This window comes from Geotrypetes seraphini, chromosome 1, assembly GCF_902459505.1.
Source record: "Geotrypetes seraphini chromosome 1, aGeoSer1.1, whole genome shotgun sequence".
NCBI lineage: Eukaryota > Metazoa > Chordata > Amphibia > Gymnophiona > Dermophiidae > Geotrypetes > Geotrypetes seraphini.
In genome coordinates this window covers 479,119,513-479,132,591 of record NC_047084.1, presented here as the reverse complement: position 1 = coordinate 479,132,591, position 13,079 = coordinate 479,119,513, and the positions used below count along the sequence as shown (strand labels likewise).

The following is a 13,079-nucleotide window of genomic DNA, read 5'->3' as shown; positions in this document are numbered from 1 at the left end:
GTGCCTGCCGGCTCAAGACGTGCAAGACCCTTCTAAGAACAGGTTTGGTGGAGTGGATGTTTGGGGGTGGGGTTAGCGCCGGGGGGGGGGGTGCGTCTTCAGGCAGGAGGGATTGGGCACCCTCCTGCCAGCTATCGATATTGTCGGGGGGGGAGGGGGGATCGGTAATGGGGGGGGGTGCGTCTCCGGGCAGAGGGTTTGGGCACCCTCCTGGTCAGGGGGCCGCGGCCCGCTATACTTATAGCGGCAGAGAGATCCCTTGCCGCGATAAGTGTAGCGGGCTGTTTCTAATCTAACCCGTTTCTCTAACCCGCGTCTGTAACATGGACGCCGGTTACAGAATCGGGGTTTAGTTTAGGCCGATTCTGAATAGGACGCCTCTCCCGGGCGTCCTATTCAGAATCAGGGCCTAGGTGTCTTGCGGGCCTCGCCTTCAATATAGGCGGCCTGCCTGGGGAGCATTTTTTTAAAAAAACGTGCATCCCGATTGGCTGATTAGACAGCTGTAGGACGCCTACAGCTGCCTAAAATCGGGACGCACTTTTAGAGAATCAGGCCCTTTGTCTCCACCTCCATCTGGAGGCTGTTCCACACATTTACCACCTTTTCTGTGAAAAAGTATTTTCTGAGGTTCTGAGTCTATCCCCTTTCACCTTCATCCTATGCCCCCATATTCCAGAGCTTCCTATCAACTCAAAGAGATTCACTTCATGAGCATTTATGCCAAATAGGTATTTAAACATCTCTGTCATCTCACCCATATCCTGCTTTTCCTCCAAAGTATACATATTGAGATCTTTAAATATGTTCTCATATGTTTTATGATAAAGACCACCAACCATTTTAGTAGCCTTCCTCTGGACCAACTCTATCCTGTTTATATCTTTTTGAAGGTGCAGTCTCCAGAATTCTAAACAGTATTTTAAATGGGGTTTCATCACAGTCTTATACAGGGACATAATTACTTCCCTTTTCCTACTGCTCATTCTTCTCCCAAGCAACCTTCTAGCTTTCACTGTTGCCTTTTCAAACGGTTTGGCCACCTTAATATTATCACATACTATCACACACAAGTCTTAATCCTCTTTTGTGCACAAAAGTTCTTCACCTCCTAAACTGTATCTTTCCATCGGGTTTTTGCAGCCCAAGTGCATGTCCTTGCATTTCTTAGTATTAAATCTTAACTGCCAAATTCTAGTCCATTCTTCAAGCTTCACTAGATCCTTCTTCATGTTCTCTACGCTATAAGGAATGTCTACCCTATTGCAGAATTAGGTATCATCTGCAAAGAGGCAAATCTTAAAAGAAATGTTAAAAAGAACAGTCCCAAGAATCGAACCTTGAGACAGACTACTGGTAATATCCCTTCCTCAAAGCAATCTCCGTTTATCACTACCCTCTGTCACCTTTCACTTAACTAGTTCCTGACCTAGCCCATCACTTTGAGGCCCATACTGAGGGCACTCAGCTTATTTATTAGATGCCTGTATGGAACAGTGTGAAAGGCATTGCTAAAATCTAATGTACTATATCTAGCGCTCTCTATCCAAATCTCTGGTCAAACAGTCAAAGAAATTGATCAGATTTGTCTGGCAATACCTACCTCTAGTGAATCCATGTTGCCTCTGGTCCTTTAATCCATTTAATTCCAGAAACTTCACTATTCTCTGTTTTAAGTGTTTCCGTTAATTTACTTACCACAGAAGTCAGACTTACTGGCTTGTAGTTACCTACCTCTTTCTCATTTCCATGTTTCTGAAGAGAGTTCACATTTGCTTTTTTCCAGTCCTCTGGTACTTCTGACTCTAGAGAAGCATTGAAATATTAGCCAATGGAGTCACCAGAACTTCACTAAGTTTCTTCAGTATCCTCCGATGTGCGCCATCTGGCCCCATCTCTTTGTCCACCTTTAGTTTAGCTAGCTCATAACAAACATGATCCTCTGAAAATAATTTGGGATCTACCACACCTCCATTCCTATTTGCATTTGTCTTCTGTGGTCCTGCTCCCGGCACTTCAGCTGTGAATAAAAAACAGAAATATTTATTAAGCAATGCAGCCTTATCTTTATCAGCTTCTACAAATTCCTCCCCTTTACTTTTGAGTTTCAGAATGACACTTTTGCACTTCTTCCTATCACTAACATATCTAAAAAAATGTCTTTGCCCTCTGTTTTACTGTGTTAGCTATTTTTCTTCCATTTGCATCTTTGCTTTCCTATTTTATCAGATTTTCTTTTCTAGATATTTTTGTTTGGCTTCTTCTTTCTGCAATCTTTAGTCGTTTATGTAAACTAACCTTTTTTTTCCTTATCTTTTCATTTATCAAAGTGGCTTTCTTTCCCTCTTACTTTTATTTACTTTCTTTACAAAATGGTTTGTTGCCCTTACAATATCTCCTTTCAGTTTTATTCACTGTTTTCCTGCTTCAAGATGTTCCCATCCAGTCAAGTCCTTGATGTAATCCCCCATTCTGGACAAAGTTAGTTTTTTGAAGTCTAATGAGCCCTCTCCACACCTGCCTTAATATTAAACTATATGGTGATCACTGGATGCCAGATGATCACCTACTATAACACCAGAATCACCTTCCCCATTCATAAGCACTAAGTCCAGTATGTTTCATGTTTATTAAAATTTGATGCAAAAGCTTATAACATAGTTTCAAAGCGAATTACAAATGTAAAAAAAAGGGATAATAAAAACATTTCACACATATATTAACAAAAAATAGACAGACTAACAGAAAACATGGGGAAAAGGGGGTGGAACTCCCAAATTTTTGAAAAAGATAACATTGAAGGGTCAAACAATGTGGAGGGGCTAAAAGCAGAAGTATATTTGTTTAATTAAAAAAAGACCTATAAAAATAAGTTTAATTGGTGAATTTTAATTTCCGAAGGCATCTCTAAAAAGAAACATTTTCAAAAAACTTTTATACTTATCTAGTGCAAATTCTTCTCTAATATATCCTGGCAAAGAATTCCATAATTGAGGCACAGCTATCAAGAGTATTTCAGTTCATCTTATGCCGATAGCTCTAAGAGATGGTACTGAAAAAAAGTAGGCAGATTAGATTGACGGATCTTAAATGAAAGTAATGCTATATTGTAGGTGATACGATGGGATATTAGCAACCAATGTGCATTTTTTAAGAGAGGTGTAACATGGTCATACTTTTTTGAATTTGTTATGATTTTTGTTGCCGTGTTTTGGGTAAATTGAAGTCTCCTTATTTGTTTTTGGGTGATGCCTTTAAGCAGAGAATTGCAATAGTCGAGTTTCAAAATAACCAGAGTGGATAAGTATATTGAGTGCTGATGGTTCTAATACCTTTGCTAATGACCTGATCATGCACAGTTTGTAAAAACAGTTTTTCACTTGTTGTGTTATGTAGTCTTGGTATGTTAATTTGTAGTCTATAATAACTCAGATAATTTTAATGATTGTAACCTGTTGTAAGGGAATATAGCCAATTTTAATTGACTCTTGTAATTTTTGTTCTTCCTTCCAGGGAAAAAAGATAATCTGAGACGTGGTAACATTAAGGGCTAACATATTTAGCCTCAGCCATTGGCTGATTTGGTCTAATTTACCATTTATTTCACGAATTTCGCCTGGAACCTTGGTGTTAAGTGGATGTAAAAATTGGATATCGTCCACATAAGCATATGGAGTGAATCCAATAGATTGGTCCAGTGTTATGGAGCAAGAAAAATGTTGAAAATAAGTGGCAAACGTAGGGATCCCTGTTGGATTCCATAATTATAAGGAACAGTATCCGATGTAGAATTATTAAAGCTAACTTTAGCATTGCGTTCAGAGAAATATGAATTGAACCAGTTGAGTACTTGATCGCTAATGTCTATGGTAGCTAATCTGTTAAGAAGGAGTGAATGGTCTATTGTATTGAATGCTGCAGAGAGATCTAAAGATATAAGGATGACAGGTTTGTGGTGGTTTAAGTGGTATAGAATTGTTGTAGTAAGGCCAATAAGGAAATGTTCAGTGGAATGATGAGCTTTGAATCCAGTTTGGTTTGGATAGAGAACATGTGTTTTATCTATGAAATCTGAAATCTGATTGAAAATGATTTTTTTCTGTTACCTTTGCTAGGAATGGCATATTGGCGATTGGTCTGTAGTTCGATATTTCATTGATTGAATGAGAATGGTCTTTAATTGTGGGCCTTATTAATGACTCCTTCAAAGCTTTTGGGATAGAACCTGTTGATAAACTGCTTGAAATAATTGCATGGATATACGGCCCTAAGATTGAGAACAATTGTTTAATTTTAGATGGGGGAATTAAATGAGAGGCTGAGCCTTTCGGTTTCATAGATTGAAGAAACCTGTTTAGGTCCTTTAAAGATAGAATATTAAATTTGGTGCATCTCGAAGAGCATTTCTTTGGCAGATCATCTTCTTTGATAATAGTTGGACATGTTTTAGACTGAATGGATTGTCTTATTTTTTCTATTTTTCTTCTGAAAAAATCTGATAGATTTTGTGCAGAAATCTGAGGCGATTCTTTGGGATTTTGTTTGTGGATACTATTAGTAAGCGTTGATCATAGGATAAAAAATAAAGCAGAGGAATTTTTAGCCTTTGTGATCTGGGAAGAAAAATATTTTTTCTTTGCTAAATTAATTTTGTGCTTATAGTAGTTACATTGTACCTTAAATTTATTGAGATTTTCAACAGATTTATGTTTTTGCCACTTGCATTCAAGGGATCGCAATTGTGCTTTGATTAGTACTAACTCAGAGTTAAACCAAGGGTTTTTTTTTTTGCAGAGATTTTTCTTATTTGAATCGGAGCCAATTTTTCTAATAATGTTAGAAGTGCTGTATTCCAAGATGAAAATTGATTATCTATTGAATAGCCAAGCATGTCATCTGTCCTTAAAGATATATTGCCTGCTACAGAAGAGGGGTCAACTTAGTGAAATCTCTCTATGAATAACTTATTGGATGAAAAATTTTTGAGACCGATTTTGCCTGGTATGAAAGGGTGATCAAGGAGTGGTTAGTCCAAGGAATAGTTGTTATACTTGGGGTGCCAAAATGGGCATTTTGTGTATGGCCCTATTCTGCATGGGTTCCATTACCAATTGCTGGAACAGTTCATTTTGTAGAGAATCCAGGATCTCCCTACTTCTAGGAGACTTTGCAATAGGGATACCCCAATCAATATCTGGCATATTAAAATCACCTAAAAGTAGTACTTCCCCCTTTTTACAGCTATATTTTGAATGTCTTCAATTAGACCTCTGTCCACTTCTATCTGATGGAGGCCTGTATATTATACCAGTATAAATAACTTTTCCATTCTTTCATTCCAGATTGACCCACTGTGCCTCTTCCTTACCCTGTAGGTCCTGCAATTATGTGATATACAAAGTTTTTTTTAAAACCCTGGACCCTGGAGTCATCTAATTTTCCTTATTTATCACAGTTTACTTTTTAGCTCAGCAGTTCAGTACTGACCAAAGGTCTTTATTTTCTGAAATATATTCATTAAACTATGTGAAATAAATCAGTGGTCTGCATCCAGGTCCTGGACCATTGTAATCTTATATGTTTAATGTACTGTTCAGCATATGTCTAGCAGCACTATAGAAATGATAAGTATTTGAAGGTTGAAGTTACCTCTTCCTTCTACATACAAGTGGTTCCTCCAGAAAAGGGCAAAGACTTTGACAGGACACTGTTGGAAAGCTTGTACAGTCACTGTTGTGCCACAGATAAATGGAGAACTTTGGTTTTCAATTCTGCTCATCCTGCACCTCTTGGGGTTCCTTTTACTAAGCCGTATTAGGGCTTTAACGTGCGGAATAGCGCACGCACTAGACCTTAACGCCAGCATTGAGCTGGCATTAGTTCTAGAAGCGTAGTGCGTGGTAATTTCCTGCGTGCACTAAAAACGCTAGCGCACCTTAGTAAAAGGAACCCTTGGTTTGCTTGGGCTTTTATGGTTGGGGCGGGGTTAGTTTCTGCTTCCATGGTCTTCCTGGTGCACCAAACTAGTGTTGCTACAGTTCCAAAAACATTCATCAGTCCATTCCTAAGGCAAGGATCAGAGACACATCTCTAGAACAGTGTTCTTCAATCTTTTGACACTACGGACCGGCGGAAATAAATAATTATTTTGTGGACCGGCATCGGTCCACAGACCGGCAGTTGAAGAGCACTGGGCTAAGTTGTGCCCATCTCCACCCAATCTCCGCCCCAGACCCCGCCCCATAATAGTCCTGATTGTAACACCATTTTTTCCATTCATTTTTCATATATACACACACACACAATATAATCGTATTAACAACACATAATGGTTAACCACAAAATTAAACTACACAAAGCACACTATATGCTTCTCAATATTCATTCCTATCAGAAAACAGATAACCCCATGCAAATGCAGGACCAAAACCTAAAAGTATTAATATTTACAAACAAACCCTAAGATGCAAGACTCTGCAAGCAGTACAACCCCAGAGGAAAAGAAACAAATGCATTTTTTTCTGAACAGACAGCAGATGTAAATCAGTCACTAAATAAAAGTATTCCCCCTACCATTGTCTCTCCCTCCATGCTGTGCCTTGCCTTCTGGCCTGCTCCCCGGTGTTATCTTTGGGCCAGTCCATGGTGCGATCAACGCGGCGTCTTCGGGACGGCTCCCTGAGTGCTGCATTGCACAAAGCTGTGGGCAGTGTCCCGATCCTCATCTGGAAGCCTTCCCTCTGACATCAGAGAGAAGGCTTTTCCCATGGCTTTGTGCACTGCAGCACTCAGGGAGCCGGCCCGAAGACACTGCATTGATCGCACCAAGGACCGGCGGCTGAAGAACACTGTATTGGGCCTGATGGACATGCCAGCCCTGTGGACTGGCAGAAAATTTCTACGGACTGGCACCGGTCCACGGACCGACGGTTGAAGAGCACTGCTCTAGAATGTTATCCATACAGTCTGAATTTGGCCATTAGGAGTCCATGTTGTGTGATGGCTGAGATTCTTGTTTAACTTCTCACCCCTACCCATGGGGGCTGCAGTTGTTGCTTTTGAAGCTCAAGCTGGCCCAACTAGAATAGGTTGGTTTGATAATAGAACTTTTGTTTGCAATTTAATACTGTACCTTTTTCATTACCATTAAATTGATTTGAGAAATAAATATTAAGAAGTAATAGTTATATAGTTATATTTGAGCTCTGTACAGCTGTTGAAAGTAAATACATCTAAAAGGTATTGCATTTTATATTTTCTAAAAGTTTTTTTCTTTTCAACTAAATAGCTTTTTGATCCCTGTGGATCTTCTTGCAGAATGTTATTTTGTGGCTTTCTTGCTAATAAGCCATAGTGAAGGTCAGATGCCAATCAGAAGCAGAAATAACAGAATGCTGCTGAAAAATTATAGTGATAAAAGTTTAATGAAAAGTTGTTGTTTTCTTCCTCTGAAATACCCTATGGGTTGTAGATTTCTGCATAACCAATCTTTGGTCAATTGCATTGCTGTATTAAGGACAAAACTCTTGAGACTTCTCTTGTATTCTATCTCTATGGAAAGAAGTGCTTAGAAAATCAAGCTTTATGTATGTGAGGTTAAGACTTTTTGATATGATCAATTATTGCCACATTAAAGAATACAAGATGATAATATATGTTTTGTGACTGTAAACAGTTAAATCTTTAGAAGTTAAGGGGCTTATAGTAAAAAATAAAAACCGTTCAGAGAGTGGCCTAAATTGGTACTTTGACGATCAAAAAGACAGTTCGTTCAATTACCGATAAGCAAAACTGGTTTTAGACGTATCTAAAACCAGCTTAAGCCTGCCTCTGAATGCCTAGAGCGAAAAGAGGCGTTTTTAGAGGAGGGGAAAGTGCAGGAGTGGACTGACTTATACTTAGTCGTACTGCAAGTATAACCAAAAGTCTAACGAGATTGCCCAGTCGGAACTTATATGTTTTGACTTAGACCAAGACAAAACAGGCATAAGTTCCAAAAAGGGGCCGCTGAGCTAATAACAGCTGCCACGATCAGCTCAGCAGCCCCGGCAACATGCCTACCCCCCACCGCAATGATTGCAGCAGGAGAGATGCCTAATCTCGCCTGTGGTGATTGCGATCCCCCCTTGAACTGCTGCAAACCGGCAGGAGAGATGCCCAATCTCTCCTGCTTCCTCAAATATGGCTAAAGTAGTGAATGCTTATACCAGTCCCAAAATGTAGAAATGACTGAAAATATCAAAAAACTGGACTAGTGCATAACCATTTCAATAACAATGCTTTCAATTTTTCATGAGTATGCCTCAGCCCCACCACTCCACCGCTGTGCTATCTTGTGACTGCGTGGAGATTTATGTGGCGCTTCATCATCGGCTGCTCATATCTTTTTATTTTTATGGAATCGTGAAAAATCCTTCATATATTCTTAAAAATGTTTTTCTTAATATAAAGTGTGATGTAAATACTTAGCTCTTATCAGCCAACGTCTGGGAGTCTAACCCAACATGTTTCGCGCCAAACGGCGCTGTATCAAGGGTCTCCCTAAATACAAATTAAAAGACAAACAGTTATCCGTAAGTTCTATGTAACTGTCCCTCAAAACCTACACCTTCAGAATCATTTGTTACTAGAAAAAATGTGTGCTTACCGAGTACGCGCTAGTCATCCGACTCATAGTATTGCTCAGAGTAAGATGGCCGCGGCGTCTAGCCTCGGGTTATATATAGTAAAAAACTACAGTCATTCATAATCCCTGCACCTCCCCCCAGGGCCTGATTGGATGGAACACTAGCCTACCAGAGACATCCACTCTTTCCTTAGCAAAGCAGCAGATGAATCCAGAGACCAATGGGATAGCTCACTTCTACCAGCAGGTGGAGATAGAGAAACTGATTAACAGTGTACTTATTTGCTGGCACTCCTCCTGTCTCATCAGTATTCTCTATCTCCAAGCAGGTGGAAGTCGCTATTCAACTAGCTCCTGGATTCTGGCTGTGGCTGGAACTTTATTACCTCCTGTTGAGATTTTCTCTTCAGTGAGACTGCCATTCTGTTTCTCCTGTTGAGCTTTTTCTCTTCAGTGAGACAGGGGTGTCCGGCTAATCGGTGCCGGCTTTAGAGGTTACACTTGGGCCCCCCCTTGTCCCTGCCTCACCCTCCCTCCAATGATAGAGGGTCTGCCCTGGTCCCTATTTTTCTTCTTTCCCCATTTAAAAAAAAAAAAAAAGGGGGCCTACACAGCTGACTTTTTGCCCTGCTCGTGCTAGGCTGCAGGTGTTGCCGGCGTCTACCGGCACTATCCAGTAGATTGTGAGTATGTGTTTTATTCTACTGGTCTCTGAACTTTGTGGTTGTGTGAGAGCTGTGGATTTTTGACTATGGCAGTTTTGTTTTGTGGTGGAATATGTTATGGTATCAGCTTGATTCATTGAGGTAGGTGGCCTCTGTATTCCTGCGCATAACTAAGGAGCGCTTCCTTTTCTTACCCTAGCGCTTGTGCTGTGGGGTTGGTAGTTTCTGGGACATTGTTTCTTGATACTGCCACGGCCCGTGGGTAAATGTAACTGTGTGGCTATCGATATGGCCGCAAATTGTGAGGACGGCTCCGGGTGTGTATCTGTAATGGAGCTGTAGCGTTCTATAGCGCAGGTGGTGCGAGCTTGTGCTCCCCTTCTGTTGGGAGCCATGCGCCTTTTCCCCTTTCCTCCCCGAGGTGTGTTTTGCATTTTTTTTACGCTTCGGCTATGGGCTCCGAGTCCGGTGTGAGCGGCAATGTTATAGGAGCCAGCCTAATTTGGCGCGAAACAGTCCGAGTTTGGGTCGCCAGCACTGCAATACTCGGGGAGTGATTCTGGGCGGCTGCCGTTCTCAGCGCGGGCCTCGCCGTCTGCTTTGCGGAGCGATGTGCTGCGGTTTTTGCTATGAGCTCCCGGTCTGTTTTGTACAGCGCTATTGGGGGAGCCAGCCGATTTTGATTTTGGCAGGAAAGTGCCCGCGCTTGGGCCCCCAGCGCCGCGGGGTTCATTGACTCATGTCCTACAGCTAACTTAAGCGTGTACCGCGGCTTAGTTTTGTTTGAAATCAGCTGTGCCCCGTATTGCAGTGCTCCATTTGCTGTGGTGCTTTGTCCACATGCTTCTCTTAACAAAAAAAAAAAAATCCCTAGGCACGTCCACATTAAGTTTCTGCTCTGAGTTTGGCTGCCTACGCTTGGTTTTGCTGCCTTAGGGGTTAGCGAACAGCAAGGTGGAATAGGTGTCAAGGGCGGGCCAGTGTATCATTCGTGTGGTTCATTTCTTCACTCGGGGTTCCGATAACGTGCGGCGATGTTGGAGGTTTCCTTAGGCCTTCTGCCTGGGTGCTGAGTCCGCCGGCTTGGGTTCTAGATTGGTTTCTGCGGGGTTGTTGCAGGAATTCCGAGTTGAGGGTCTCTCTTGAGGCCTGATGATTCTTTTTTTTTTTCTTGCTGTGGGCCAGCTTGTCTGTGAAAACCTGGGGGCACAAGGGTTGTGTGCTGGGTTAGTAACAAGGAGCTGAGGTTCAAGCCCCAGCTAAGGAGTAGAACTGATATGGCTCCAAAAGAAGAGGCGAAGGTTCAAGTCTACTTAAAAAAAAAAAAAAAAGCTAGACGGCCTTCCGCTCTAGAAGCATGGTCTAGTGGCGGCTGATCCCTAAGGGCAAGATCCTCTGCTTGCGAGGTCGTAGAGTAGCTGGTACTGTATGCCCAATGAATTCTCCCCTTACGCTCTCTTTTGGAGTGGAAACCTGGTCTATTTTCGGCCAGGTACAGCTCGTTTCTCTGGAGAGGCGTATGCTGCTTCTGGATTACGCCTGGTGCGCCTTGTCTTTCCTTTGCTTGTGTACAGCTCAGGCAGGTTGCTGAATGTCCTCATGCTCCCTTTCACATCGCAAGACGGTGTTCTTTTTCCAGGTTGACAGTTTTCTCATGAAGGAGTAGTCGCCTTACTGTCAGGTCAGGGAGCTGTGAACTTTTTTCAGGATGCTTGTACTAGAGAATGACACGGTGAAAAAATTGGTCCCCGTCACCGCCCCGTCCCCGTCTCACCATCCCCGTCACCGCCCCGTCCCCGTCTCACCATCCCCGTCACCGCCCCGTCCCCGTCTCACCATCCTCTTCACCGCCCCGTCACCGCCACTGCCACCCCATTCACCGCCCCGTCACCGCCACTGCAATCCCATTCACTTTTCTTTATTTACGTATAAAGGAAACATTCTTTAAAACTTAGTTAAATATTAGTTAATAACTATACAAAAACAAAACACGCAGAGAAAAAATTAATTAATATAAATTCCCTGACTTCCCTGCACTGTCCCCCCTTGAAGGTCTGCCCCCACCCTGAAAGCCTGATGCCCCCCCCCCCCCCCGACGTCCGATACATCCCTCCCCCCGAAGGACCGCCGACTCCCCAACAATATCGGGCCAGGAGGGAGCCCAAATCCTCCTGGCCACGGCGACCCCCTAACCCCACCCCGCACTACATTACGGGCAGGAGGGATCCCAGGCCCTCCTGCCCTCGACGCAAACCCCCCTCCCCCCAACGACCACCCCCCCCAGCTTCAAAATGATGCCTGAAGTTACCTTGGGGGTTCTGAGCACTATTAATTTTAATTTATTACAGCACTCCAGAAATGGTCGGGTTGGGCCCATGTGCCTCAGGCCGCGCCCCCAGGTGGGACCTAAGGCTCCAGGGCCTATTCTGATTGGCCCACGCGCCTTAGGCCCCATCAGTAGGCGGAGCTTTAGGATGGATGGGCCAATCCGGCCTCATTCCTTCGTTGGCTGCCTGCCGGACAGGCGGGTTTGGCTCCCGTCTGTCCGGCCAACTACCAAAGGTACGGGGAAGGGGGGGTGGGGGGGTCGTGGGGGTCGCCAGGGGGGTCGCGGGTCGGCTGGGGGGGCGGTCGGAGGTTCTTGGGGGGGGCGGTCGTTGGGGGGGAGGGGGGTTTGCGTCGAGGGCAGGAGGGCCTGGGATCCCTCCTGCCCGTAATGTAGTGCGGGGTGGGGTTAGGGGGTCGCCGTGGCCAGGAGGGTTTGGGCTCCCTTCTGGCCCGATATTGTCGGGAAGTCGGCGGTCCTTCGGGGGTGGGGGTGCGAGTGGTCCTGCCGGGGGGGGGGGATGTATCGGACGTCGGGGAGTCGGCCGGGCAAGAGGGCTTGGGCTCCCTCTTGCTCCGATCGCGGGTGCGGGTGGGAGCGCGTGCGAGCGGTCGTTCGGGGTGGGGGTGCGAGCGGTCCTGCTGGGGGGGTGAATCGGGCGTCGGGCGGTAAATAGCGGTTCCTAGAAGGGGGTACATTGGCCCGCGGGGACAAACCTGTTCACCGTTTCCGCGGTCGGTGAATGGCCTTGTCCCCGTCACCGCAGCGACTGCTAGTTTTCTTCCCCGTTTTCGGCGGTGACCCGCGGCTTAAATGCGGTGGCCGCGGGTAAACCGTCACCGTGTCATTCTCTAGCTTGTACCTTTGCATCCTCCTCACGTTTCCAGAGTCTCTCTGTTTTGCGTTTCTCTTTGAAGTGTGGCTGGTCCTCGGGACAGTTCTTGTAGTTCTTAGGGTACCACTTATTAGTGGGTGGCCAAGATGGGGGCTTTAGGCAGGCTGGATTCCATTCGGCTGCATTAGTTTCTCAGGGTTACCCATTTCTGCAGTCAAACGGGGAAGATATTTACATTTTCTCTATGGACTCTGAGTCAGCACTAGGTTGGCCTGCCTCTTGGAGCAGTGCTTTCGGTTTGGGCACATTCCATTTCACCTACCCAGGGGGTCGTTGGCACTGCAAGGTGTTTTGTCTGATTTATGCGTGACTGCCTGCTTGATTCGGACGACTTCCAGTCGGGTCTTTTGACTGACACGAAGCGGGTGGTGTCTTTTCCTCAATTCTTTACATGCGCATCTTCATATTTGCAGTGCTCTTTTTTCCTATACTAGTTATAGGTATATCGGGTTGATGCTGTTATTCTTATAGGGGAGACTTGTATTTCTTTCCAGAGCCTTGAGTGTGGAGTCTCAATCTCAGATTGGCGTTCTTCGCTTACAATGGCTAAGAATATGGGATTCTGTT

At 44.2% G+C, this 13,079-nt stretch overlaps 1 protein-coding gene across 3 annotated transcripts in view; it reads left to right on the top strand.

The window, feature by feature from the left end:
- The window catches only part of RFX3 (regulatory factor X3), a 540,046-nt gene that overhangs the window by 206,884 nt on the left and 320,083 nt on the right, over positions 1-13,079 (top strand). The window lies entirely within an intron of this gene.